The following is a 27,502-nucleotide window of genomic DNA, read 5'->3' as shown; positions in this document are numbered from 1 at the left end:
TTCCCGCGGGTGTCGTAAGAGGCGACTTAGGGACTACACATCAAACAGAGAATGGGCAGCAGCGCTCTCTGAAAATCATCAACCTTTTAAACTGCGATCTCCAACCCGCCTGCCTAGCGTGGAGATTATGGCAAAACCCTCCACTATAGTGGAGGAGGCTCATAGTCCAGCAGTGGACTGTAAAGGGCTGTTGATGATGATGATGATGATGATTTCCACAACAACCGGTACTGCGCTGCCCGCATCTAAGCGCTTCCCGCGACCTTCACCAGATCGTCGGTCCACACTACGTCTTCCGGTCAATATTTATGATATTGATTATTGGCAATTTCTGATATTCTGTTCCAACGAACCAGGATAGTTCTACAACTTTGCGCTCCGCCCACTTCCGTTTACTTTTGGCAATAAGTAAAGTAGTAGATACTTTTTATCAGCTTCTAAACGGTTTCCCCATAATTTTTATGGATCCACATTTGACGTCACTTGTTCAATGAAACAGTGCAAAGCTTAGAATCTGACCATCAGCTTCAAAAATCCAAAGTCCATACGAATATTAATATAAGTATAAATACCTAATTGTAATTTATTGTCATCTAAAGATAACATTTGGTGTGTAGACACGCCTTCACATGCACGTCACTATAGTGATGTGCATTTTAAAACGTTATGGTCAAAATCAAAATAAGAGGTAGGTCAAAAATAATTTGTGTAGAGCAATGAGGGTTTTCGCGTATGAAAGATCCGCTAGATGGCGGGACGTGGATGTGGGGTCTGACTGCTGCGTGATTGGTGGATTTTGACATATCTGTCAATGTCATGTCAAAAATAACCAATCATGCAGCATTTGGACCTCGCGTCTACGTATTGCCATCTGGCGGATTTTTCATACGCGAAAACCCTCATTGAAAGAAAAACGAAATGTCAGGATACACAGAGGGATGAAGGTTCTGACAGAGTTCAGGGATGAGTGGAAGTGGCTGGGCCGACATTTTTTAAATGCATGAAAATGAACTTCAAAACATTTTATTGACTTCTTCTTGTCAAAATATTGACTACTTTCCAAAATCCAAATCATCGTCATCATTATCACATTAAGTAATTTTATCTCCCCAAAAACCTCTCCAGTTTACCAAAGAATAATGGAGGATCTGGCCTACACTCCCTAAGCTGGCAAGACGAGTTGGAGTGTCTTGTCTTGATGTTCATAATTATAATATTTCTTACTTAATCGTCTGTCCTCAGTTGCTGTAACATTTTCTAGCTTAAACCACAGCTTAAACGCTAACCCAATTTTGATGAACGTTCGAAGTCGAATTCTAAGAAAGTCTCTTTTAATCTCAAAACTCCTTGTATTTAATTTCCCATTTTTCCGTTTATAATTAAAACTAGTTGTGCCCTGTGTTCATCGTAGCGTGATGGTGTATGTATAGCCTATAGCCTTCCTCGATAAATGTGCTATCTAACACTGAAATAATTTTTCAAATCGGACCAGTAGTTCCGGAGATTACCGCGTTCAAGTAAACAAACAAACTCATCAGCTTTATAATATTAGTACAGATTATTATTTAGTTATCGTACATTGCATAACTTCTAGTATTGATTTGAAAATTCATTCATGATAGTTTATTTATACAGTTCAGTTTTCATTAAATAGGAAATGTCAAAGATTATCGTCTTGACAGTGACACTGAACTGAGTGGGTAATAACCGGTAATAATCATTTACCTTATGACTGATCATCATAATTAGAACAATAGTTTATGTGGGAAATATCTTCCGCGTCAGATGTCATTCATTAAATATACTGTTCGCGGACACTTAATGGAAATTGTAGATAACAAATAAATATCCTTGGACCTAACCGCCTCTGTGTTCTAGTGGTAAGACCACCTGCTTCAGACGCAGAGGTCCCGGGTTCGATTCCCAGTGGGGGCAGATTTTTCTGTTCGGTTTGGTTGGTGGTAGGGCTTGTTCTAAGTCCGCCTGGCTAGCTACCACCATCTTACCTAAGTCAGTCGCTATAACAACAATGTTAATAGCATTATTGTGTTCCGGCAGTTAGAGGTAAGATGGCCAGTTCCTCCGTGGTTGAGGATTCCGGGTGAAGCTCGCTTCCACCTTCGGCCTGATCGTCACTTACCATCAGGTGAGATACAGGCCAAGAGCTTCCTCGTTATGGATAAAAAAACATTTTACACTGCGCCTCTAGTCCCAAACTGAACAAAGCTTGTGCTATGGGTACTAGACAAGCGCTAAAAACGTATAAATACTTGTTTTTTTTTTTGTAAATACGTACCTAAATATTTTGTACATAGAAAACACCCAGTCCAATACAAACATATAATGTTTATGCACACAAATGTTTGTACTGAGCGGCAATCGAACCCGAGACCTCTGGCATAGGAGTCCGTTACGAACCACTACACCAAATGACACTTACGCCCTTATTCACAAACGATGCTTGCTTAAGTGAAGCAGCAAATCGAACGCACAGCGTTGAATAGAGCTCTGTGATTGATTCGTATGTCACCTTGTGCGTCCATGCGCACTGTGAGACCTCATAGTAATTTTTGTGAATACGCGCGTAAACGCCTTTGCAGTCTTGAAGTTAGTTGGGTTTCCTTGAGTTCGTTCGTTTTAACCCAAATGACGTCCACTGCTGGACAAAGGCCTTCCCTAAGTATTTCCACAACGCCCGGTCCTGCGCTGCCCTCAACCAAGTACTTCCCAATCGTCGGTCCACCTAGTGGGAGGCTTTACCTGCAGTTTTCTTGAGAAAGGAATAGAAATCGAATTTTAGGTTTGAATTGAATAGAAACATCTTGCTTTATGCATTTGTTAGATTAGTAAGGATATTAGGATGATTTATCTCAACCCAACACACCTAATTTGTAACTTGAAGATTATAGCGAATAAATGTTAATTATTTATTTATCTTGACTCTTCGTCGTCATCATCATTTCAGCCATAGGACGTCCACTGCTGAACATAGGCCTCCCCCAATTATTTCCATGTTGATTGGTCTTGACTCTTACTATGCGAAATTGGGAAGATTAAAATTTCCGATTTATTTTGAATACCATTACATATTTTTTTACTTAATAAAGACTAGCTTTCCGCCCGCGGCTTCGCCCGCGTCGATTTTTGCCTGTCACAGAAAAACTTTATCGCGCGCGTCCCTGTTTTAAAAACCGGGATAAAAACTATCTTATGTCCTTTCCCGGGACTCAAACTATCTCTATGCCAAATTTCATCAAAATCGGGTCAGTGGTTTAGGCGTGAAAGCAAGACAGACAGACAGACAGAGCTACTTTCGCATTTATAATATTAGTATAAATAATATGATTTACCTATTTGTGGAAAATTTCTTGGAATCAGATATTTTATTTCGTTCTTTTTATAAGCTTATTTGGGATCGTATTTATACTCCTAGTTACAAATAAATTTTCCTCTACTAATAAATTTATTTATCGTTCACGATCAAAGGTAATTTGAAATCTTATTTAGGGTTTTAGCAAATAAATTCGATTGAAAAGAAATATTCCTGTGTAATATTTTATTTTTATGGACCAAAATACAGCTATAAATAAGTAGGTATTACCTTCTTCACTGAGTGGTTCAAATTGAATATTGGCATTATTTTCTCGAAAAACAAGACAGAAGAAAATTATTTACAAATGTTGAAGATTGCCTAAAATACCTAATTGTCTATACCACATTTTACCTAAATAATTAATTAAACACATCTTAACTTATCACGACTTAATTGGTTTTTCTAAATTATTGCGTTATCTCCTAATAAAATAATTTAAAATTGATTGTAATCATCAATTAAAACTAGATTCGTTTTAAAATACTTACACTACTTACAATTTTTTATACACAATTTGACATTACATTTGCGCAGTCATCTAGAAACAGTTCAATGACCGGCACATCACGCGATTTCTACGAGAAACGCTCGATCATTAAAATCGATACCTAGCACATCACTACGTTGTGGACACAACAGTCTTGCGACCACTGATAAAGTTACCTAGAAATCGCCATTCCACACCGTGCCCCCGCGAAAAATAGACGTACGATCCAACGTTTATCGATAAGAAAAACGGACGCTACAAACATCCCTATTACACTGTGTTCTTTTCTAATGCGACGAGTGTGAGTGAGACAAAACCGGTTTTTGATTTTGCAAAATGTTAAATGTGTTTCATAGCATACAATATTATATGTATTTTGCTATAAAGTAACAGTGAACGATTTCGAGTGATTACGGTAAGTGATTTTATTTATTGCACTAGAATTAAGCACGGTTATGGCAAATTGCTTCCGTTGGGATTGTGAACCTTACGCGTATGGTCATAAGGTCTGTCGGTGAATTATGTTACCACGTGTTTGAAATGAGATTCATTGAATTATTATAAGACGTAATTAGTTATCAATGGAATATATTGACTTGGTTATGGTATAATTAGTAAGAATATAAGTACAACATAATTTTACAACTAGACTCGTGCGTTTGCGCATTTGAAAAGTGTTTTATCCGAATTACTAGAATATCAGAAAAACTAACAGTACTAACTACTAAATACTACACATTTCATTATAGCGAAATATTTGCTAGAAAATGTCTAAGAAAACGTAAGTAATACACCATTTTTTTATGAAAGCAGGAGGATTCTTTAGATAGAACAGTATATTCATTCATCTCTCACGGAAAATTAATGTACCAGAAAATAGGGGTAAACTTTAGTTTGTAATGTCTCACGTAACAACGCGACGTATTGGGTAATGCGTAATTCGATCAAGTTGACAAACATCGCCTGTAAAGAGTTATCTTCAAAGCTACTGGACCCCAATTTCTGGAAATATTATCACATTTCTACAAAAAATATATGGGAATAATCATGGTGATCTCACTTAATCTCACTTAACACCAGGTGCGATTGCGGTCAAATACACCTGCCTTGTCATGAATAAAAAAATATTTCAAAATCTACTTGATGTTTACTATTCAGGGGATTCCCCTTAATGTCAATTTTTTTCTTGATCAATAAAGACAAAACTGTGGTGACGAGGTTGACTCCCTTGGCCATCACGGACTATAATGCAGCAGAAGTGCCGGGATATACCCGTCACGCCAGCCTCATTGACATCATACGCAGGGCTCTTACTAGCGCTTCCATACCGGCTATTCTTGAACCAAATGGCCTGGTTCGAAGTGATGGAAAGAGACTTGGTGGTTTGAATTTGGTTCCATGGAAGATGGGACGGCCACTTGTGTGGGATGCAACCTGCGTAGACACATGAAAGAACGGAAGATTTATCGTCTCTACTCGGCTATATTGGTATCCAGTGAAACATGGTCCAGTATCTATTCTAAGAATAGGTACTTATCTATTTGAAACTGCGCCTTAAAACTGCCGGAAGACCATGTATTTCATTATGAGGGAAGTGATCATCAATCAAGTCAAGGCCTTAGGTACCATAGACATTTATAGAGGGATTGTTACTTCTTCTTTCATCAGCCAAACTAGCTCTTCTGTTAACCTACTTTATCATTTGGACCAAAAGATCTTTAGTACCTCTAACAGGCACTCTTCTTCTTTCTTCAGACAAACTAGGCCTTCTGTTATCTTCTATAACATAATGGACAGGAAAACTTTAATGTCACCCTTCTTGAGTCCAATCATTTGATATCACTCAATCGAACTGACGTGCCTTACCTGTCCTCCAAAGCACGGAGATTTTTCTTATCAGCTTCCCAATTGTGTAGCTCAGCATCTATCGTTATCTCTTTTAGTTTAATGTACTTTATGTACCTATAGCTCTTCAGACCAGATGATCTGATGACTTCAGAGATGTGTCGTATCATTAAAAGTATAGTATAGATCACGGATATGGATCATTGGCGTTTAAACCCATCCCTAGGGGTGAGGCTGGAGGAATTCTAGTCCATAAAGATTAAAGGTACAGTAGAACGCCGATTATCCGAATTAATTGGGACCGGGGTCGATTCGGATAATCGAAAATTCGGAATAGAATTTTTTTATTGCTTTTTCTGTGTACAGTTTGCAGTTGTTTGGGCATAAAATTCGTTACAACAGATTGCTCATACTGAGCATGCAATATTAAATTGTACAGACGATGCCACATCGAGACAAAACTTATTTCGACGTAGTACTGGCGACTTTGCAACAAACACGTACCTATAGTCTGATGTGCTACCGACCGCACTTATAATAATTTTCTTAGTACCTATGTAACTTAGAATATAAATTATACAATAACTTTTTATAAATTATACATGCTTTATACTAAAATATTCACTTAGGTTATAGAACACATTTTTCATCAGCCAAGACTTCAACTTTGATTTAAATTTAGGCATTTCCATAGCTTTGATTTCTGTAGGCAGATTATTGTAAATTGTTATGCCCGTAGCTAGCGTTGCGGATAATCGGACATAGACTGGTAATAGAGAAAAATGAACTGTGTCTGTCACACATAGAATAAACTTTAATAAGTTTAACAAACAGATCTATTTCTACTGAAGTTGAAATATGTCTGAGTTCCAACAAAACAAATCAAAAATTACTTGGTTTTAATTTTTTATATGTATTACGGTGAGGACCGATTCGGATAATTGGCGATTCTGATAATCGGCGTTCGGATAATCGGCGTTCTACTGTATGTCCAGTGGTGTGCGTGACATACAGGCTTGAAATTATTATTTAAATCGACATCACATAAAACTAATCGTTGCCTAGTAACTGACCATTTCTAGGAAATGAGTCAAAAACTATGACAAATCTAATTCCACGCCGCAAAAATAGCTGAACCAATTTCTGAGTATTCTGACACAGATTAACGAAGACGCTGTCAGTAGGAAATAAATAAAAATAAAGTTACATAATGAAAACAAAAAATATTAGAAATAATTTTAAGAAATATAATGGTAACATTGAAACCAGTTGTCCTTACAGCACATCTTATTTTAGTAAATTAGGTGCCATTTTTTCGCATTAAATGGACTGTTTGACTTCTTTTATTTTCTCGGTCACAGGTTTTTAAGGTGTGTCTTCAATGTTACCTTCAAATGACATAACCAATTTGACTTGTTGATTTACGGCAGAGCACTGAACCCGTACCCACTGCACTATTAAGCAATTCATCTCTAGGCCAAACGTATCTATGCAAGGTTGCTGCATCGAGTTCGTTGGACGCGAGTTCACGGTGAAAACCTTGAGGTCAATTTGATAGATCATTTGAGTGACTGCAAAAAGTAAGGTGTTCGTTTTGCTAAATTTTCACTGTATTTTAAAACTTGATTATCACTAGTGTAATTATTATCATTATTTTTTTGGATAACATTGTCTAAGTTTTTAATTTTCGTTTTATATTTTGATACTTCAATCGTTTTAGGCTTATTGTCTTGTTATTTGATTTAGTCAGGAATTTTTACGATTATTTTTACAGGTGTTCAAATTCGTCTGTGCACATAGCTGGCACATTCCTCCCACCTACGTCATACTTCTCACAAAACATTAATTATCATTCCAGTAGACATAGGTCTCCCTAACAGGCCCTATTTTACTCTGTTTTCGGCTTATCACAAAAACTTAAACCAAAATATCATATCGGAAAACCCATAACTTAAATATCATTATAAAATATCTGTGATAGATAATGAAATACAATTTTAACTGATTGAGATATTTCTACTTATCGTTCAATAGACTTTTAATTATATTATAAGCAGACAATGATTTAGTCTTGTCTTATCGCTGAAAACAAAATGATCCTTCTAAAACCGTTTGTAAAATCATTTATCTAGCCTATTCTTGAACTACTATACTAGACCGACAATTTTTAACAACTTTGAATTTAATATTTAGCCTTAATGTCTGACATTTAAACTGCCTTTGATGGGTATTCCGGAATCGGGCTATTGACACCTTAAAATATTGACGAAAAAATTGCGCCTTTTTTCTTTACGAGTAGCATATGTTAATAAACTACCTTGTTGAACATGAGTGCTTCATGTTTAGTATGAATTAAGTTTTTTTTTGTATGTACCTCTTAAAGGCGTGACATGGGTATATCGAAGTGACTGATATTAAACAGGTGTTCCCAAGGGCACATTATTGGGTCTCACTTTATTCCTTATAAATAAACTAAGTTTCCAAGAAGACTTGCTAATGATTACACATTCAAAAACTTGCACAATTATCATACCGAGAAAGAAAACAAATCATTCTGTCTTTATAATCGCTGTAGCAGCAATATTGTGTTCGAGTCGTACGACTATTGCTCTCATTAAATATATCTAAATCGACACATTGACACGTGATTGTATTACGATAGCCTTTCGTAGGAATTCCAGTTACAATGCAGATTGGACGAGTTATTACAAACGTAGTAAGAAGTGCGCAGACACATGTTTTATGAATGGGGCTTCCTATTGTCAACTCATTGATATTTAATAACTAGGTCGGTGTAGTTAGTTACGCGCATTAAATTTTCCAACTAATATTATAAATGTGAAAGTTTGTGAGGGTGCATGAATGTTTGTTACCTACTTTCACGCAAAAAGTAAAGGTCGGATTTTGATGAAACTTTAGAATCAGAATAACTAGGCTATAATGTATAAGGATAGTCAGTGAATTTGCCAAATAAGTAGGTCTTTGTGTGACAATCTTTCACATAGGCAAAGACTCGGGAAAAAGCTGGTCATTTATTATTTTTAAACTATAACTTTTTTGCAATTTTGCTTAGTTCGCGTATCTGAAAGACGTTCGGGGATGTGTTATGCAATTTTAAATGGGTCTTGAGTAATACCTATTTATTTAAATCCTATTAGCAAGATGAAGTGGCAGTGGGCAGGGCACATAGTACGCAGAACTGACGGCCGATGGGGCAGCAAGGTTCTGGAATGGAGGCCGCGTACCGGAAAACGCAGCGTGGGACGTCCACCCACAAGGTGGACCGACGACCTGATAAAGGTAGCAGGAAGGCGCTGGATGCAGGCCGCTACCAACCGTGCAATGTGGAAGTCATTGGGGGAGGCCTATGTTCAGCAGTGGACGTCCTATGGCTGAGATGATGATGATGATTATTTAAATCGTATGTAAGATACATAGGCCAATAATCTTATCGTTGAACTTTAGAATCACGGATATAAAGGCGTGATCATATCGTGGTAATATATTTTAGATGTATGAAAAAGGTAAATAGTTTGTTCTAATTCGTTCTATCCGTCATTATCTAGTTCTTAAGCAGAGCTTATCCAGTTGACAGCTTATCAAACTATATATTATTGAAGCAAAATAAGTACCTTATTATAAAATACTTAACATTTAACTTAATTAGATAACGTATCTTTAAGTTATTGTCATGGCACTAATATTTATTTCCAGTGGTATTGGAATCTGTTAGTCAAAAATATTTCAACATTCCTTTTATATGTGTACCTAGTCCATATAACCAGCCAACTGTGTAGCTGAGAGAAACTTATTATTCTACAGAAATATTTTTACAGTTTTCATAATGTGTATTCTTATGTAGGTAGTTATTAAATTTTTAGCGTTAAGAGTCGCATCTCAAACTGACAGTTAAATATTTGCAACAATACTTCTGTTAGATGTAGGGTAGGTATACTTAACATTGATGAAACAAACGCTGGCTGTAACAGCGTATTACACTTGAAAATTTCTACAGGTTCATCCAGTGTCTAAGTAGCTCAGTTGAAAGAGCAGTCGCCCGGCAAGCGGAAGGTCGTGGGTTCAATTCCCGCCTTAGGCAGTTCGGTTTTTTCAAGTTATTTATAATTTTCAAATTGTAATTTTCAAAATGTTATTATATACAAGCAGTTGCCTGTTCACTAATTTATCTGGGGGCACGGCAGTGCCCCCACCAAGTCGAGCAAAAAAGCGGCACGGCCGTACCATCCTTTTCTCGAAGCAATTCAGGCCATTTTCGACTGCCTGTAACTTCGTTGTGGATAAAACTAGAAGGCTGAATTTTCATTAGCTATGCAGGCATTGTAAAGACACGGTATATTTAAAATTTCATTCAATTTGAACCAGTAGTTTAAGAATTATAACGGGTCAAAGTTACTTAATTTTGTCACTCACTGACTCACTGACTGACTCACCGATCATCAAAACTCTAAGGCACTTCTAGCAGATCTAGAAGCTTCAAATTTGGAATATAAGTAGTGTTTGGTGTATGAATCAAGGAAAAACTAAAATATTTGGGGGCACGGTAGTGCAACCGCCAAGTCGAGTAAAATTTTTCAATTTCGGTCCAGTTTTCTAGATACATAACTGCTGTCTACAAAATACAAAAAGAAATGAGATTTGGGGGCACGGTAGTGCAACCGCCAAGTCGAGTAAAATTTTTCAATTTCGGTCCAGTTTTCTAGATACATAACTGCTGTCTACAAAATACAAAAAGAAATGAGATCCCATCAAAAACAATACTTGTCAAAAAAACCAAGTCTCGCAACTCAGTTGTTCTACGGTAAAAAGTTGTGAGATCCATGTAATACCAAGTCCAGGCCAGGAAATCTTTAACGTTTTACATAAATATATTGACTTGGCCATCGCATGAAAACACGTGTAAATTAAATTATTTAGTGCGATGGCCAAGTCAATAATTTATGTAAAACGTTAAAGATTTCCTGGCCTGGACTTGGTATTACATGGATCTCACAACTTTTTACCGTAGAACAACTGAGTTGCGAGACTTGGTTTTTTTGACAAGTATTGTTTTTGATGGGATTTATCTTACTTTGCTCTCACTAATTATTTGTTTTGCTTACTTGTATACCTTTATGTCAAATAAAAGAATTCTATTTTATAATTTTTATATCTTAACGTTTAAAACATTGGCCGCGAAGGTGTATTTATTATTCTCGTATTATCAAGCTAATCGCCGTGGTTTATTCGTTAAAAATAGGTATTATTTTCCAAAAAATGTCTGTTACAATGTTACATCCGGTATTAACTACAGTACAAAATTGACTGAAGAAATAATGACAGACGTTTTAATGTATTTTAAAACATAATGATGAGTCTTAACAATGTAGCCATAAATGCTAGATAGCCACATTCACAAATTGCCAATGTCTTTCTATTTTGTTACGCTGTTATTTTGATCACGCGAAGTGAAGTTAAGGAGAGTTATATTTAGTTATTTTATTTATTTATTAATACATAAATTTACCCGTTACATTTTTCATTAAATAGTTTTGTATTATACAACTAGCGGGTGCCCGCGACTTCGTGCGCATTGATCTTGTTTTACCTCCCTATGGAGGTAAAATTCAGCCCCTATGGGTTGAAAAATCCCGTCTTAGTGAGCACCTACGTTTTAAAAGGAACCCCTTTACAAAATTTGAGAGTGAGTGAGTCAGTCAGTGACCTTTCGCTTTTATAGGTATAGATTTACACGGCGCCTCTAGTCCCAATCTAAGCAAATATTAAGCTTGTACTATGGGTACTAGACAACTGATATAAACATACTTAAATACTTTTATTGTTCTTATTGTGTTGATTACATTAGAAAGTCACCTACGCTGCTTAGATTATAATAGCGTATTATAATTTAGCCAGCGGCTAACTTGGGCCAAATTGGTAAATTCATGGAATTCAATCTTTAGCAACCTAACAATAAAATTAATACATTATGGAAACCAAGCATAAATATCTCCATACTACATGGAAATTCCCAATTATAGCGTCTCAAGAATATTACTTAGATGATAAACATCTGTTAAAATCGTGACTTTTATTTGGTTTGTACTCAACAACAACTATTGTGACAAATGTCCTATGGTCTAACGAATCAGCGAGAAATAATATGAAACATTGTTTTTATTTAGACGCATCCAGACGCAGGTTAGCATACCATCCCTATGTTGTTGTCATTTTTTATATTGTTGACAGTTTTCTTACTGCACCTAAGTTAAATTATATTGTAACTGTATGTTTCCCAAAAATAAATAAATAAATAAATTCCACCAGCTCGCACTAAGCTTTTCGATGACTCTTATAATGCGAACAGCTAGGGACTGGAATTCGCTGCCTGCTGCTGTCTTTCCTGAAGACTATAATCCTGGTCTTTTCAAGGCGAGTGTGAATAGGCACTTACAGGGCAGATATGTACCATCCTAGACTGCATCCCACTTAACATCAGGTGCGATTGTGGTCAAATACCTGCCTTGTTATGCATAAAAAAAATTGGGTAGTACAATTTCATAACGATAAGTCCGCCTAAATCGAATTTCAAAATCAATAGAATCGGACTCATTCACTCTTAAGCTAAATTTTAAATACTAACTTGAAAATTTTCAATACGTCGATTTCAAGTGTAATACCGTAATACGCTGACACTCACCCTCTCTTAAAACCTTTTTAGGAAAAAATTTTTCTTATTTCTCTTCCTCTTTTCATGTTCGTTTCTATTTCATAATCGGCTTCCTTCCACACAACGTCATAAGCTTGGCCTTAACGCAACAATGTATGCGCCGACGGCGGAAGCGGTGGCGTGATCCTGCACGTGGTCGTCGGACCGCCTAGTCGAGTCCCGGCAGGAACGGAATGTACTACACTCAACATTAAATAAACCGCACATTCCGCGACGCGAACTTTAAAGATTTTCTTCTGACACAATCATGGTGCCCCAACAATATTGGTGTTATTTGAAAGCCCAATAAATATCCTTACAGTAAAACACATTTAATTTCTAAATAAATTATTAACATATACCATAAATGTGACTTGAAAACAGACCTCACTTTGGGCTCACCTCTGGGATCAATTAGACCAATTTTTATGGTTTATAAAACCAAATAATGATCTCACGTGTCCTTTTTTACAGATGGATAACGATTAATCCCAACTTAACAGTTTTATAGCCATAAAAGTTGGCTCAAGCGTAACTACCTATTTTTTGAAGAAGTGACTCTGGATCCTTCTACAGACACATTTTTGGGGTAAAAACCTTTCCTTTTATGAAATGAAGTTTAGAACTAGGCTTTTAAATGGTGCCAATATTGTTGGGAAGTGGGGATGCATACGTTTGAGAAGTGCTTGTTGCGGGAGGTGCGATCTATTTGATGCCGAGTGTATATCCTATGTACTACGCCTGGGAATATTTCGTGTTCGCTAAATGTTTTGGGACACGTGGGGGTAGGGATGTTGGGAGGTTTTACGTCATATATCGATAGGGTGCCGATAGTATTCATCGGTAAATATAGCGGTGTTATCGATTTTTTATTCATGACAGTTTATTCTTTACTATTTGGTTTGACCTGCCTATTTCATTTCCACTTTTCTTTTCTTCTTCTTTCAGATTCTTCTTTTCAAAGAAAGCTGTCCAAATCATTATTATTGATTCCCAAGTCCCAAGTAAAAAATTGTGTGGAATTGCTCATTATTTATTATTTTTGTATATCTTTTCCGTTCCTTGTTTTAGTAGGCTATTTGAAACAATCAATCAATCGACGACAACATCCTCTTTTATGTAGAATTTGAATTATTGAGAAATCCTGTCATATACCCAACTAGTGCTTTTTAAAGTTCTATCTTTTATACTGTATCCTTTATCGATAAGAGTATCAAGCCGCAGCACTTGTATATGTGTGAAAAAAGTGCCTCTTAGTCGTCCCACCGTGCCAGGTTCGATCAATCAAAGGCCGGATGCCTTGCTAGGAACCAGGGTAAGCAGGTCAGCTCATTGCCGTGAGATCTTAAGGGAGACGAGATCCGTCCGAGTCGGATATGATACGTTCAATAAAAATCCTGGCTTGACTACTAGAGATATGACGCTTTGGCTGTCATACTGTAGTTTTTAATTTAGGATCGCTTGACTCAAGAAACTAAAAAAAAACTTGCATATTCAAATTGTAACTGCTGGTCGATTAATCAGATTTCTTTTAGATTTCGATGTTGGTCCGATACCTAAAACAATGTACCTATTTGATGACCAGAATCATCACCTTTTCGGACAGATTCTTTTTTAACCGCATTAGGCCCTGACAGTCCTTATTCAATACTCAAGAGTGCATTTGTATTTGTGTGTACCCCATAATGGAGTTAAAATACAAATTATTAAGATCATTATGGCGTCTGGAGGGAATTTGCCATGTCTTATTACAACTTATTAGGCTAGTTTTCTAAAAAATAAGTTTTGGTCCGTCAATTATATCATTAAAAAACATTGAACACAAATATTTCTTTTTGTCAATCAAATAAGTTACGAAGTTATGGTGCGTTGAAGTTCCGTGTGACATAAGAAAGTTCTACATTTCTAAGCACTTCTTGACGTCACGGGCCCTTCTTTTGAATTTTGACGCGCTTTATCTCTTTCAAGTTTTATTAATTTGAAAAAGTGAAAAATACGTGTCCAGTATTTTTTGATAAGTTAACTGACGGACTAATTCACTCTTGCTTTTTGCCCAGAAAACATCCCTATTCTGTTTTCTGAGAGAATTCAGGAAGAAGAGGAGGCAATCAAAAGATCTCTATGACGTTCAAGTTTGATCCATTTCGTCTAGGCCGTCACGTGACGTCAAAACTATAGTATACTACGCATCAAACGGACCCAAACAGGATCTAGTTATTGACATATTTACGACTGTGATTCATTGTGTATCTATTTGGATGTTTTGGTTTCATCTAGTCGTCTGACGAGAGAATTCCTTACATTTCTAGCTTGTATTGTAGTTTCGCACTACGTAGTTAAATCCGCAGTACTCAGAACTATTTGTGTGGTAGTTTACGCACTAGATCCGATTTTATCAAAGCCACGATGACCCAAACTTCATGATGCACCCACGTTCTTACCTATGTTGGGAGTATGTGCTGACAAACTTTCAACTTTTATAAAACAACTAGCGGTCGCCCGCGACTTCGTACGCGTGGATCCCGTTTTACCCCCTAAGGGGTGGAGTTTCTTAAAATCCTTTCTTAGGGGATGCCTACGTCATAACATCTACCTGCATGCCAAATTTCAGCCCGATCCGTCCAGTGGTTCGGGCTGTGCGTTGATAGATCACTATGTCAGTCAATCAGTTAATCAGTCAGTGAGTCAGTCAGTTAGTCAGTCAGTCAGTCGCCTTTGAGTTATATTTAGATACGTAAGTCCAGCGTTCACTAGCTCTTAGTCTTATAATGATTACTTCTAAAATCCTACTAGTGTTGCAAAAAATGTCTTCCTGAACCCTTAAGGCCTTGTCATTTTAGTGTGGCTATGAAACCAGCGTACGAACTTAAAATCGCTTAAACGATCATAGATTAGTCAAATGAAGTTTAACTTAAAAATACCTAAACTATTTTGATTAATCACAAAGAGATTGACACGTTAAAAACGATTTAGGAAAAAAATTTTTGATTCCATGGATTTTGCGAGCAGTTACTTAACTTCAAATTATTAACACTAATAGGTACCTTTTCAGGGTATTTAGCTACACGTTCCAAATATAATTCGCTCTACCGTCCACTTCAATTATATCTTTCGGTCGGAGATTTACTATGAGATCTAGACATCAGTGTGCTTACCCATTAGTTCACGTTAGGTATGCTCGCTAGCGAGCGACAGTCGAGCGACTGACCTTCGAAATAGGTATCAAATAAAGTACTGTGTGCCTACCATGAGTTTACGTTAGGTGTGCTCGCTAGCGACTGCGTAAAAAAATTACATTTAAATGTATGACATATTGTGCTGCGCCCCTAGTGGCTACTTTCAAGAAATAAAATCTTCATAGAATTTCTTGACGTATTCGCTAGCGAGCTCACCTAACGTAAACTCATGGTAGGCACACAGTACGGCTAGCACGAAAAACTTTCGAGTTCGAATCGTTTGTATTCGAATCGCCATCAAAAGATTTATAGTACGAAAACTGCAACAGCGCCCTTGCGAACGTATCGTAAAGTGAACTTAGTATGAGAAATGGTTGCACAAAACTTATTTTGATAATCAAAATTGTCACGTTATCGTTAAATTCGAAGGTTGAGTATCGAATTCTGTCGAATACACAAACGATTCTAAGACGAAAGTTGTTCATGCTAGAGGTACTTACCTACTGGCTCCAATAAAAAGGTATTTATCTTTATTTCATCATCATCATCATCATCATCATCATGTCAGCCATAGGACGTCCACTGCTGAACATAGGCCTCCCCTAATGCTTTCCACATTGATCGATTGGTAGCGGCCTGCATCCAGCGCTTCCCTGCTACCTTCACGATGTCGTCGTCGTCTTTATTTCAATCACGAATATTTATGATTAACAGTAACCGCTCGTTTTATGGCTCTACACTAGTAACGGAAGTCGCTATACTTTATTGCGCTTTAGTAGGTATAATTTGTTTCTATTTCCTATACAAGGAATGCGCCCCGTCGTGTCATACAAGTTACAATGCAAATGAAGTCATAATACATTATAATTATCATTATATTACGCGATAATTTTATTTAAAATTCATAGCCTTTATGTGCCTGGAAACACTGTAGGTATTGTAATTAATCTAAACTCTACCATTGTTCTTAAAATTTATGTATTAAACAACTTTGTCTTATTTCCTAGTTAATAGATACTCATTTTAGTTATAGAGGTTTCTAATAGGAACAGGGGGTCCAAAATAATTTAAAGTACTTCCCAGGACTCCTATAGCGGTTCCGTAAATTTAACATCAAACTTGAAACCTTAACCCTTAATATGGCTATGGGAATATAGTTCCCACTTTAAATTCAACCTTACACTCTTGTCTTATCTTAAAAAATATCAATTTTATAACCCCCACGCTAGAAGAAAAATAGTCAGCCTAACATTTCTAACGACCAAGTATGATCCTTTACATTCCTTGTTCGTTAACAGAAACAATACATTTAATCAGAAAATTTATGCTCTTCAAAGCTATCATTATTTGCAAAATATCTCCCTTTCCCTACAAACAACTATGTGTGGGCGAACCTAATTTGCTATCAATATGCTATGTAACATAATGACAATGATAATAATATGTATTTGTATTAGAAATCCATTATTCCTGATGACTGTGTCTAATCCTCAAGCAAAGAGATTATCTTTACTAACCTTATTATGTGAGCCTTCAGTTCCATATTTGCTTTTATTATTCGTGTATCATGTTCCTCCAGATTAGAATTCTGGAAATCGCTGCCTGCTGCTGTCTTTCCTGAACACTATAATCCGGGCCTTTTCAAGGCGAGAGTGAATAGGCACTTACAGATGATATGTACCACCCTAGACTGCATCTCACTTAACACCAGGTGCGATTGCGGTCAAATACCTTCCTTGTTATGCATAAAAAACAGAATAAGAACTCCACTCTTAGATGTTGTAAGAGGCGTCCAAGGTCCTGGCTAGCTACCACCATCCTAAGTCTGCCATAACAACAATGTTAACAGTTTTGTTGTGTTCCGACAGTTAGATGTAAGATAGCCAGTTCTTCTCCAAAACATTATGATGACGATGAATCGGTGTAGGCCCTGTTCTTCAACTATTTCAGTTCGCTTTATATCATGGTCAGAGCTCCAATTTTTACATCCAACAGTCACAGAAATCGAGTTATTACAAGATTAAATTAACTAACAGTTAAGAGTTGACTGCCAATTGTCAGATCGTTGTAGAAATTGCTTGGAGCGGAATCTTTCGGTTATATCTAGACTCGTAACCTGATTTTATGTCACAAGGTTTAGTTTAGTTCATTGTTAGTACCGTTGACAGCACATCAAACTTGAAAAGCTATTGGATTCAGATAGTTTCGCTCTCAATCAGTTATCTTTGCGTTTCATCTTCGCGAGAAAGATAAGTAGAACCAATTTGTCTGGGAGAAAAATGCGTAGGTCTAGCGCTTAAAACTGAGTCAATCTCTGAAGTATGGGAGCGGCACGGGAGGGGTGACATTGACATATTATGATGTGACAGAGCATACAAATCTGAAGTTTCGCTTCTTCTTGAAAAGAGCCTATTATTCAACACTGACCTAGTACACTGTACCTAATGTATTGTCCTCACTTTTACAAAAATCCAATGATTCTTTAAAATTACATACTTATTTGACACTAGCGGCCGCCCGCGACTTCGTACGCGTGGATCCCGTTTTACCCCCTTAGGGGTGGAGTTTCGTAAAATCCTTTCTTAGCGGATACCTACGTCATAACATCTACCTGCATGCCAAATTTCAGCCAGATCCATCCAGTGGTTTTGGCTGTGCGTTGATAGATCACTATGTCAGTCAGTCAGTCAGTCAGTCAACTTTAAGTTATATACAATTTAGATTTAGATGTCATTAGTGTTCCTTTTACAATAAATACTAACCGAATTGAGAACCTCCTCCTTTTGTTGTAGTCGGTTAAAAATAGGTCGTCTTTCATATCCAATACTTGTCGTGTCCATTGGTGAATTTGACACCAAATTTACTACGCAGTTAAATACAATGAAATTAACAATAAATTATTTGAATCAACGATTTCTTCGATACGTATTAAGAATAGGGTCATCTTACCCGTTTGCGTCCACCTGTTTATTTTTGTTCACTCGAAGAATTACTTTTAAAACAGAGAAAAAGTAAATTGTACCAGGACACTAAGAAAACCGAAAAAAATAATAATACCTGGATATATGACAGGTGATACTGCTAAGTATTTTCCACTTCTATTAAAAGTGATTCGTCGTTTGGACGTGAACTGGAGACATGACCCTACATACCTACTACGCATATAGATATAGTTGTTATCTAAATGTATTCACTGCACTTAAGTGGGACTATCAGTTATCAAGTTAGAGTATCTGTTTAAGGAAATACATTTTTTTTTGCGTAACAATAAAATCTTAAATATATTTTAATCACAATTTTTTTTTGTTTGAAATAAATGAACTAATAGCCTATTCCAAAGAAAACTATACATTGTCTTATGTCCGGGAGAATACCTTCTATGGGTTTCTTTCAGTTTTATGTACTATTGCAAGAGTAGTAGGTAAATGAAATTGGAAAAATTCTACAAGAATCCAAAACTTTTTGCCAAATCATGTTATTTGAAATCTTGAATCTAAAACTTCTCTTACTTTGTTGGGCTCGCAACATTGTAAGGTTATAGAACTAAAACACTAATACAAACTTGTAATATTTTTTTACGGGAAGAAAAAGTCTCTTACTCTACCAAACTAGATTTACTAGATTTATTAGAAACTAGATTTTGCCGATTGCAAAGGGACAAATATACGGACATTAGGCTTCGCCGCCTAACCTAAGCCAAATGACGTCCACTGCTGGACAAAGGCCTCACTACGACAGTTCCTGCGCTACCCGCATCCAAATACTTCTTGCCACCTTCACCAGATCGTCGGTCTACCTAGTGGGCGGCCTGCCCACACTACGTGGTCGCCACTTGACTACCCTAACGTATTCTATTATTCTAAATTAGAAAGAGTTTCCAGCTCGTGGTCGTCACTCGAGGACTTTTGCCTCAACGCCATCATTTGTCTCTGGTAGCGGGAAAATTAAAGAGGGCCGTGCTCCTGCAGCAGAGACCAGGGATTTTATGGATATCCGTAACCGTGACCGAAAGTTTCGGTTATCCGAAATAAAAAAATCGTAACCGATTCAAAAGTTTCGGATAGTTTCGGATGTAGGCAGTTTAAATAGTTTATTGTATAGCATTATTATGTAAAGGCATAACAGCCTGATTTACCGTTTAATGCCATCTACTATCAATTTTTATTTTTTTATTACTTTTTATTCGATGTTAAGTGTGCGGCCATGAATGAACCGTGTTGGACAACTATTGCAAATTGCATTCTAAAGCACAAATATCCGTAACCGTAACCGAAAGTTTCGGATATCCGAAATAAAAAAATATCAGAAACCGTAACCGAAACCGGTATATTATTCCTATATCAGTAACCGTATCCATAACCGAAACTCCATATCCATAACATCGCTAGGAGACTAAATGACCTGTTGATGATGATGATTCACTCCTTTGTCAAAACTACAATTAGGTTAACCAAACTGCGTTTTTACCGGAATTTAAAATCGTAACGTTTGCTAATATTGAACTTACGTAGCAATGACGTGAATTGACGTGCCATATGACCTCGACACACATAGTATATTATATGATTGAATATACAACGAGACGGCGATAAATTATTAATTATTTCGTATGTAACAATAATAAAATCAGTATCAAGATATTATCGGGAGTGTCAACTTGAGACGTAATTAAATTGTCAGTAAGTACCTACTCAATTTATTAATGTACTTTTTAACTGACTTTATAAAAGGAAGAAGTTATGTTTTTTTTTACCTATCTCAATATCTGTATCTGTATTTTTTCTCTATGTATGTTTATTCGCTAACTCTATTATTTATCAATTTCTACGTAAATTACAACTCTAAGCCTAAGTTGCACCTTACCTTAACCATAACTATAACCATAACCGGTGATTTTTTGTGTGAAGTTTGAAAGACTTCTGTTATAGTCAATGTAAGATGCTGCTGCCCAGCTTACAGTGATTATTCAACCTATACAGTAGGTAGAAGAAAGGTTTTTTGAAAATAGCATAAGATAAATAAATAAGTACAAAATAAATAACCATTTATGTAATCGTTCACCCGGCATATAGCTCGTAGAGACGATGGCCGTTGGGGCAGAAAAGTTCTCGAGTGGCGACCACGGGCTGGAAGACGTAGCGTGGGCAGGCCTCCCACTAGGTGGACCGACGATCTGGTGAAGGTCGCGGGAAGAGACTAGATGCGGGCAGCGCAGGGCCGGTCGTTATAGAAATCCTTAGGGAATACCTTTGTCCAGCAGTGGACATCATTTGGCTGAAACGAACGAATCGTTTTCGATTTCTTCAAACTGGTGAGCAATTCCAAGACCTATATTTCTGTTCCTAACCAGTTCACTGGTACAATTGTTAAGCAAAAATACGGGAAATGTCCATCGGGCAGCGGATTGATTGCAAACCCGTCTTCCCCTACTTTGTGTCCACCTTCAGTCTCCTTGAGGGACGTATTCATAAGAAAAGCTTTTGTTTTTTTGCAATTCACAATTTACGTCATCTTACTTTCACAAACGTCAAAAGTCTGTCAAGCTCCATACAAAAAATACCGGTTATCTTTATAGTTACCGTTAAAGTCAACTTACTTTAACCTTACTTTGTACAATCCTAGACAGAATCTCACTTTATATTGTTTTAAACTTTCATAGTCACTAACATAAATGGTTTCTTTAGTTACTCCTTGACCATGGCGCTTGCAACAGTGCCCAAATATCGGAAACTCAAAATTAAGGTACATGGTAGCAATCCCGTCAGTAAGAATAAAATTAAATAATAATCATCTCACTTAACATGAAATGCAATAAAGTTACTTATTCAGTAACATCAGCTGCGATTGCGCTCAAATACCTGGTTCTGCATAAAAAAAGTTAAAAACATCTAACTTCAGATAACATATAAATCATCGTGCTTTTTTCAACGGAAATCTAATCTTTTTTTTATTTTTTCCCTGTTACTATTTTACAATATCCATTATACTTACACGGCAAACCTGAGGATATCCTGTGACAAATTGAACACACAGCGGACGATGCCGCGGGCGAAACCTTGTATGCTAAAAGAGCAAATCAAAACCGAGACTGGTTTATAATTAAGGACCGTAGTTCCACCACTGTTTCTACCCAACTGCTAAGGCTGACCGCACGCTATATTTTAAATTTAGATTACCTACTTAATTTTGCACAAAACCCTGTAAGTAGGGATATAGCGTTTTATAAATCGTTCGTTCGTTTCAGCCAAATGACGTCCACTGCTGTACAAAAGCCTCCCCCAAGAATTTCCATAACGACCGGTCAAGCGCTGCCCGCATCCAGGTTCTTCCAGCGACCTTCACCAGATCGTCGGTCCACCTAGTAGACGCCTGCCCGTGGTCGCCACTCGAGAACTTTTCCGCCCCAACGGCCATCAGCTCTACGAGCTATGTGCGCCGCCCCAGTGGCAGTCCACTTTATTTTAGCAATTCTGCGGGCTAAGTCGGTCACTTTGGTTTTCCTGCGGATCTCCTCATTTCTGATAATATTCCTCCAAAAAGTTAATAGAAAAAGAAACAATATTTATTATTACACAAGCCCCAGAAGATTATAATATTCTTAGAACCGGGTAATAAGCAAATAGGCTTTTAATATTATCCTTTGGCTTATACACAAACGATATTGATTAGAATTCAAAGAAAACCGCAAAATCCTATCAGTTAGACATCAAAGGCATTACAGAAATTGTTGACATTGTTACTTCAGCCACAAAATAGAAAGAAGCAGTAGACTTGGAGATCCATTTCTTTCAGTTTCATGAGCCACAATTTTGCCTACACAATAATTTTGCAGGTATTTACCAATCCCTTTAGAATGTAGAGTTTATAACAGAAATAATGGCTGATGGCCTAATGGTTACAATTTTTCCTTTGTAGTTTTCATTTCTATACCAAAACTAGCGGCCACCCGCGATTTCGTACGCGTGGATCCTGTTTTACCCCCTTAGGGATGAAGTTTCGTAGAATCCTTTCTTAGCGGATGCCTACGTCATAAAATCTACCTGCATGCCAAATTTCGGCCCGATACGTCAAGGGGTTTGAGCTGTGCGTTGATAGATCACTATGTCAGTCAGTTAGTCGTCAGTCACCTTTGAGTTATATAAGTATATTTAAATTTAAAATTAAAATTGATTCAGCAGTTTTAAGGCGTTATACGCTACAGTTAGGCAGATAGAGTTGTTTTTTTAAACACACAGCAGTCATAAATTTTATCTTGATCTCTAGATTTGCAGTCCACAGCACATCAGCCTGTACATTTATGTTGCAAAACAGCCCCTTTTACAATGACAAAAGATATCATAGTGTTTATGTTATTCTTGTATACCAGGACCCAGGTGTTTCCAGTCTCCGGTCTCTACCATCTAGTGAACCGCCTTTTTACACTAAAAGTAGGTCTTCTCCACACATTTATATTGTAACAGCCCTTGACTACTTCAAGATCCTAAAATTAGCTTCGCCTTTAAATAGAATACATTTTGATCAAACGGTTATCGGGTTATCTCTTCATAAATTGCCGGTTTTACAGCTAATCCGCAGACTGAGACCATTTCAGAATCCATTTTAGTGTTATAATTAACGATAAAGTAAGCACGATAAAACTACAGCTTAAGTGAGTTGTCACATTGGGGAATAACAAGCGTTTTCAAAGCGGAGCGGCCACGCAGCGATCACGACGTGTTCGCTGCGTGGCCGCGATATACTCGAGTGTATCGTACACCGCTCACTCGAGGCGGAAACGTTGCGTATCCGCGGCGTGTTCGCTGCGTGACCGCTCCGCTTTGAAAACGCTTGTAGTCCGCCAGTGTGACAGCTCACTAACAGTCAGTAGCAGTGTGACTCGTTGGGACAAAACATTTTAAAGAGATGTCCCATCGAGTAACGGTGTAACTGGATGGGATTTTATTTTTATCCACAACGAGGAAGCTCTTGGCCTGTATCTCACCTGATGGTAAGTGACGATCAGGCCGAAGGTGGAAGCGAGCTTCACCCGGAATCCTCAACCACGGAGGAACTGGCTATCTTACCTCTAACTGCCGGAACACAGCAATGCTGTTAACATTGTTGTTATGGCGACAGACAGTAAGATGGTGGTAGCTAGCCAGGCGGACTTAGAACAAGCCCTACCACCAACCAAACCGAACAGTAAAATCTGCCCCCGTTGGGAATCGAACCCGGGACCTCTGCGTCTGAAGCAGGTGGTCTTACCACTAGACCACGGAGGCAGTTTTGTTAATTTTATTTCCCAACGAGTAACAGGGTTAATGAGGATTTTTCAACAAAACAGTATATTGAACAATCGAATTAACTATGTGTAAGTTTTTTCTGTCTAGGAACACAAAGATAAAAATTGTAGCATCTTTCATAGTCATCATAGATGCTATTGCAACAAAACCGTTCAGTCTATTACAATGTCGACTCTACATCCCCACTAATGAGCAAACCACTCATTAATAACCTCGTTAATTGGCACAGTCGCACAGTCGCACGTGTTCAGCCGGCCTGCTGTCAAAGTCCATCAGCTGATTGCTGCAGTCGCCGTGCAGTCTAACTTGCATCCAGGGCTGGCAAAACAAAAAATAAAGCCAAGGTTTGAAATAAAAAGATGAAACGCGTTTTGAGAAAGATGAGTCATTGTGTAATTTGGTAACTTAGACGCGTATCAGGCAGTAAGACTCGAAACTGGATTCAATATCAAGTATGTACCTTTTGAAGCTTTTTATAAAATGACTACAATGTACATTAAAAAAATGAAAATTATTTGCAGAATGTGGTACATTAGAACCGTTGATTCGTTTTGTGAGAAAGTTTCAAATAGTTTGGTATTTAACGTTCATTTATTATGTAAATAAGATGGTTACTAAATGACTCTATTGGTTAATAAGGTGACTGACTGACTGGCATCACTATGCCAGTCACTCTAGATCACTATCTATCAACGCACAGCCCAAACCACTGGACGGATCGAGCTGATATTTGGCATGCAGGTAGATGTTATGACGTAGGCATCCGCTAAGAAAGGATTTTACGAAACTCCACCCCTAATGGGGTAAAACAGGATCCACGCGTACGAAGTCGCGGGCGGCCGCTAGTGTAATATAAATTTCGTAATTATTGCAACTATTAACGCGAAAGTTTAAAATTTATTTATTTATTTAGGACAACCAACAAGACAGACACAAGTACAAGCAGAGGGGTTAACATATTTTTTCTTAGGACTAGGTGCTATCTTAATTAAATTGTACTAAATTAACTATTAACCAGTAAAAAGTTGGTGCTTTTAGATAGATAAACCGAGCAAATAGTTTTGTTATGTGATACCCGTTAAACTTAAAGTTAGAGAAGATAACATTAGAATATGCACAGTAACAAAAACAATTCGAAAAGTTCGCAATGCACGTGCTTCCCACAAAAAAAAAACGGAAAACATGTGCCCTTCATTCGAGAAATATCGAACAATCAATAAATTAAGGTTATTTCGCCTCGATTTGATCACTCTTATTTAATTGCTATAAATAGAAAATACCTTGTCGCCCTTGACTGGACTTTTTGCGGCGCAGTTTTGGTAAGTTTAGGTTTTTGTTTTGGTCTGACTTATAAATAAAGTAAGACGCACTGTCTCGCCCTTATAACCTACCGATCGGGTTACGTCAGGATTAAAAAAATAAAAAGAAAGAAAGAAAGAGAATCAATGTTAAAAGTATTTTTTATTCTTTGGAAGTCCGGGCCTTTTTAAGGCGAGAGGGAATAGGCACTTACAGTGTAGATATTGTGCCATCCTAGACTGCATCTCACTTAACACCAGGTGCGATTGCTGTCAAATATCTGTCTTGTCTTATATAAAAAAAAAAGATCTGCTGTATGGTTCCAGTCTAGCAGTATAATAGGACTCTGCGTGGATGTCGTAAGAGGTGACTAAGTAAGAAATATGCGAACATCAAGTATTATTCCTCTCGCGGGCACATAGCTCGTAGAGCTGATGGCCGCTGGGGCAGGAAAGTTCTTGAGTGGCGACCACGAGCCGGAAGACGTAGCGTGGGCAGGTGGATCGACGATCTGGTGAAGGTCACGGGAGGTGCCTGGATGCGAGCGGCGCAGGACCGGTCTTTGTGGAAATCCTTGGGGGAGGCCTTTGTCCAGCAGTGGACGTCTTTCGGCTGAAACGAACGAAGTATTCCTAACCTGTCTGGCCAGCATGAGGAGTGTAGACCAAATCCTTTATTTGCCTCTGGCAAATTAGAAAGGGTCTTGCTCCTGTGGTGGTAACTTAATGACCTGATTATGATGATTTGACCAAGTTATTGTTTACACTCATCGAACTATCTGGAGCGTCTTTCTGCATTTCTCACTTTTCTTCAATGTTCTTCTATACTATTGTCAATAACTACTCCATCACACAGTCACAATTATTATTGTAGAACTTACTCAAAAAACTGAAAAACAACCGTGGGCCACGCGCTGGTCTGAAAAAACTGTTGAAAATATTAACTTTGACAAAGGTTTCATTTTAGATCTTCTGTACACCTCAAAGACAAATTAATATTTCAATTTCGAATTGTTAACCTCCTCATCGTTTTTTTGAAGTCTGGAAAAAACTCCTTGTTTTACCCTTTTTTTGTTTTTTTGCCACGTTGGCGGCCCTGGCGGTGTCCAATTGATCTCACGCCTGACACCAGCGATTGCCCGCGCGCATCTCGTGGCTGTTGCCAACCGAACGATTGATTTGTCTCCGCAAGTGCATTGATGCTATGTATGCTTCTATATCTGGTAGAAGGTCAGTTAATGCGCTAAGCGGTGAGCTCAGCTATGCATTGGAGATTTTACGTGTTTTTTCAAAGGCTTTAAAATGTTTTGCCATTATTTTTTTATTTGTTTTATATGTGGTGTGCAATAAACATTAAATTTTATCTATATATGGAAAATTAATTCAATAGTTTCCTTAGAATCTCAGATCCTTTATGATTTCTTGGAATTTATTTTAAGATTCTTTACGATTTGATCGGTTTTTCTTAAAAAAGTTACGTTAAACTTCAGTATTATCTTTAAAAAAAAGACAGACACATCTATGGAGATTAAATTCAATTTATCGTTTCCTTAGAATCAGCTCCTTTAATATGATTTCTTCGAATTTATTTCAAGACTCTTTAGCATTGGATCGGTTTTTCCATAAAAAGATACATTAACGTTCAGTATTATCTTTAAAAAACAAACACATCTTATAATATTAACTTCTAAGTATTACGGGTCGCAGAATAAAATATTTTATGTCGCCACGTGTATTACTTTAGTTTTGCATCTCACCTTTTAATATTCTTTATTTTTTTATGTTTTACTTTGGCCTTCCTAGTAATTCGTTTCTTTTTTTTTTACACAATTTTGGCATTAATTTTCCTTTTTTTTTTCATTTTTGCTTCAATAAATTTACATTTTCCTTTTTTATTGTTATTCCTTTTTTTATTTAATGGCGAATTGATAAAGGCTGGGTGGCCAGTAACAGCTCGTTATATTCTGCACATTGTCGCTAACTAAAATGCAATTGCAGCCCGTTGCATCTCATTGATCCCTGACATCGGCGATTGGTTCTGCGCACGCACCGCGGGAGGTCCACGCTTATTGGTTATTGACTTGTGCCCGCGTGATGATGAATGATGATGTCACAATTGGAAAAGATTTCCATGGAGTTCTGGAGTAAAAGAGTCGGTTTTGGCGGCGATATTTTGATATGTTGTATCGAGATTGATCGATTCGATCTTGCATTAGCAAGTACGGTTTGAATCGACATCAGAATGACTGAGAAGTTACTATAAATTCTAATTTCTGTTTACTTTTTTGACTTGCTGGGCACTTACCGCTGCACTTCACAGACACTGGTTAACCTA

The 27,502-nt window shown here is 37.3% G+C and overlaps 1 protein-coding gene across 1 annotated transcript in view; it reads left to right on the top strand.

Moving 5' to 3' along the window:
• Positions 1 to 4,062: 4,062 nt before the first annotated feature.
• LOC135084644 (neural/ectodermal development factor IMP-L2-like) overlaps positions 4,063 to 27,502 on the top strand; it is a 98,159-nt gene continuing 74,719 nt past the window's right edge. The window contains exon 1 of the mRNA XM_063979414.1: positions 4,063 to 4,275. The gene's annotated coding sequence lies outside the window, so the exon portion shown is untranslated. The remainder of the gene's footprint in view (positions 4,276 to 27,502) is intronic.

This window comes from Ostrinia nubilalis, chromosome 26 (genome assembly GCF_963855985.1).
Source record: "Ostrinia nubilalis chromosome 26, ilOstNubi1.1, whole genome shotgun sequence".
NCBI classification, from domain to species: domain Eukaryota; kingdom Metazoa; phylum Arthropoda; class Insecta; order Lepidoptera; family Crambidae; genus Ostrinia; species Ostrinia nubilalis.
The sequence above is the reverse complement of the archived record's forward strand: the minus strand, read 5'-3'. Positions and strand labels throughout refer to the sequence as shown.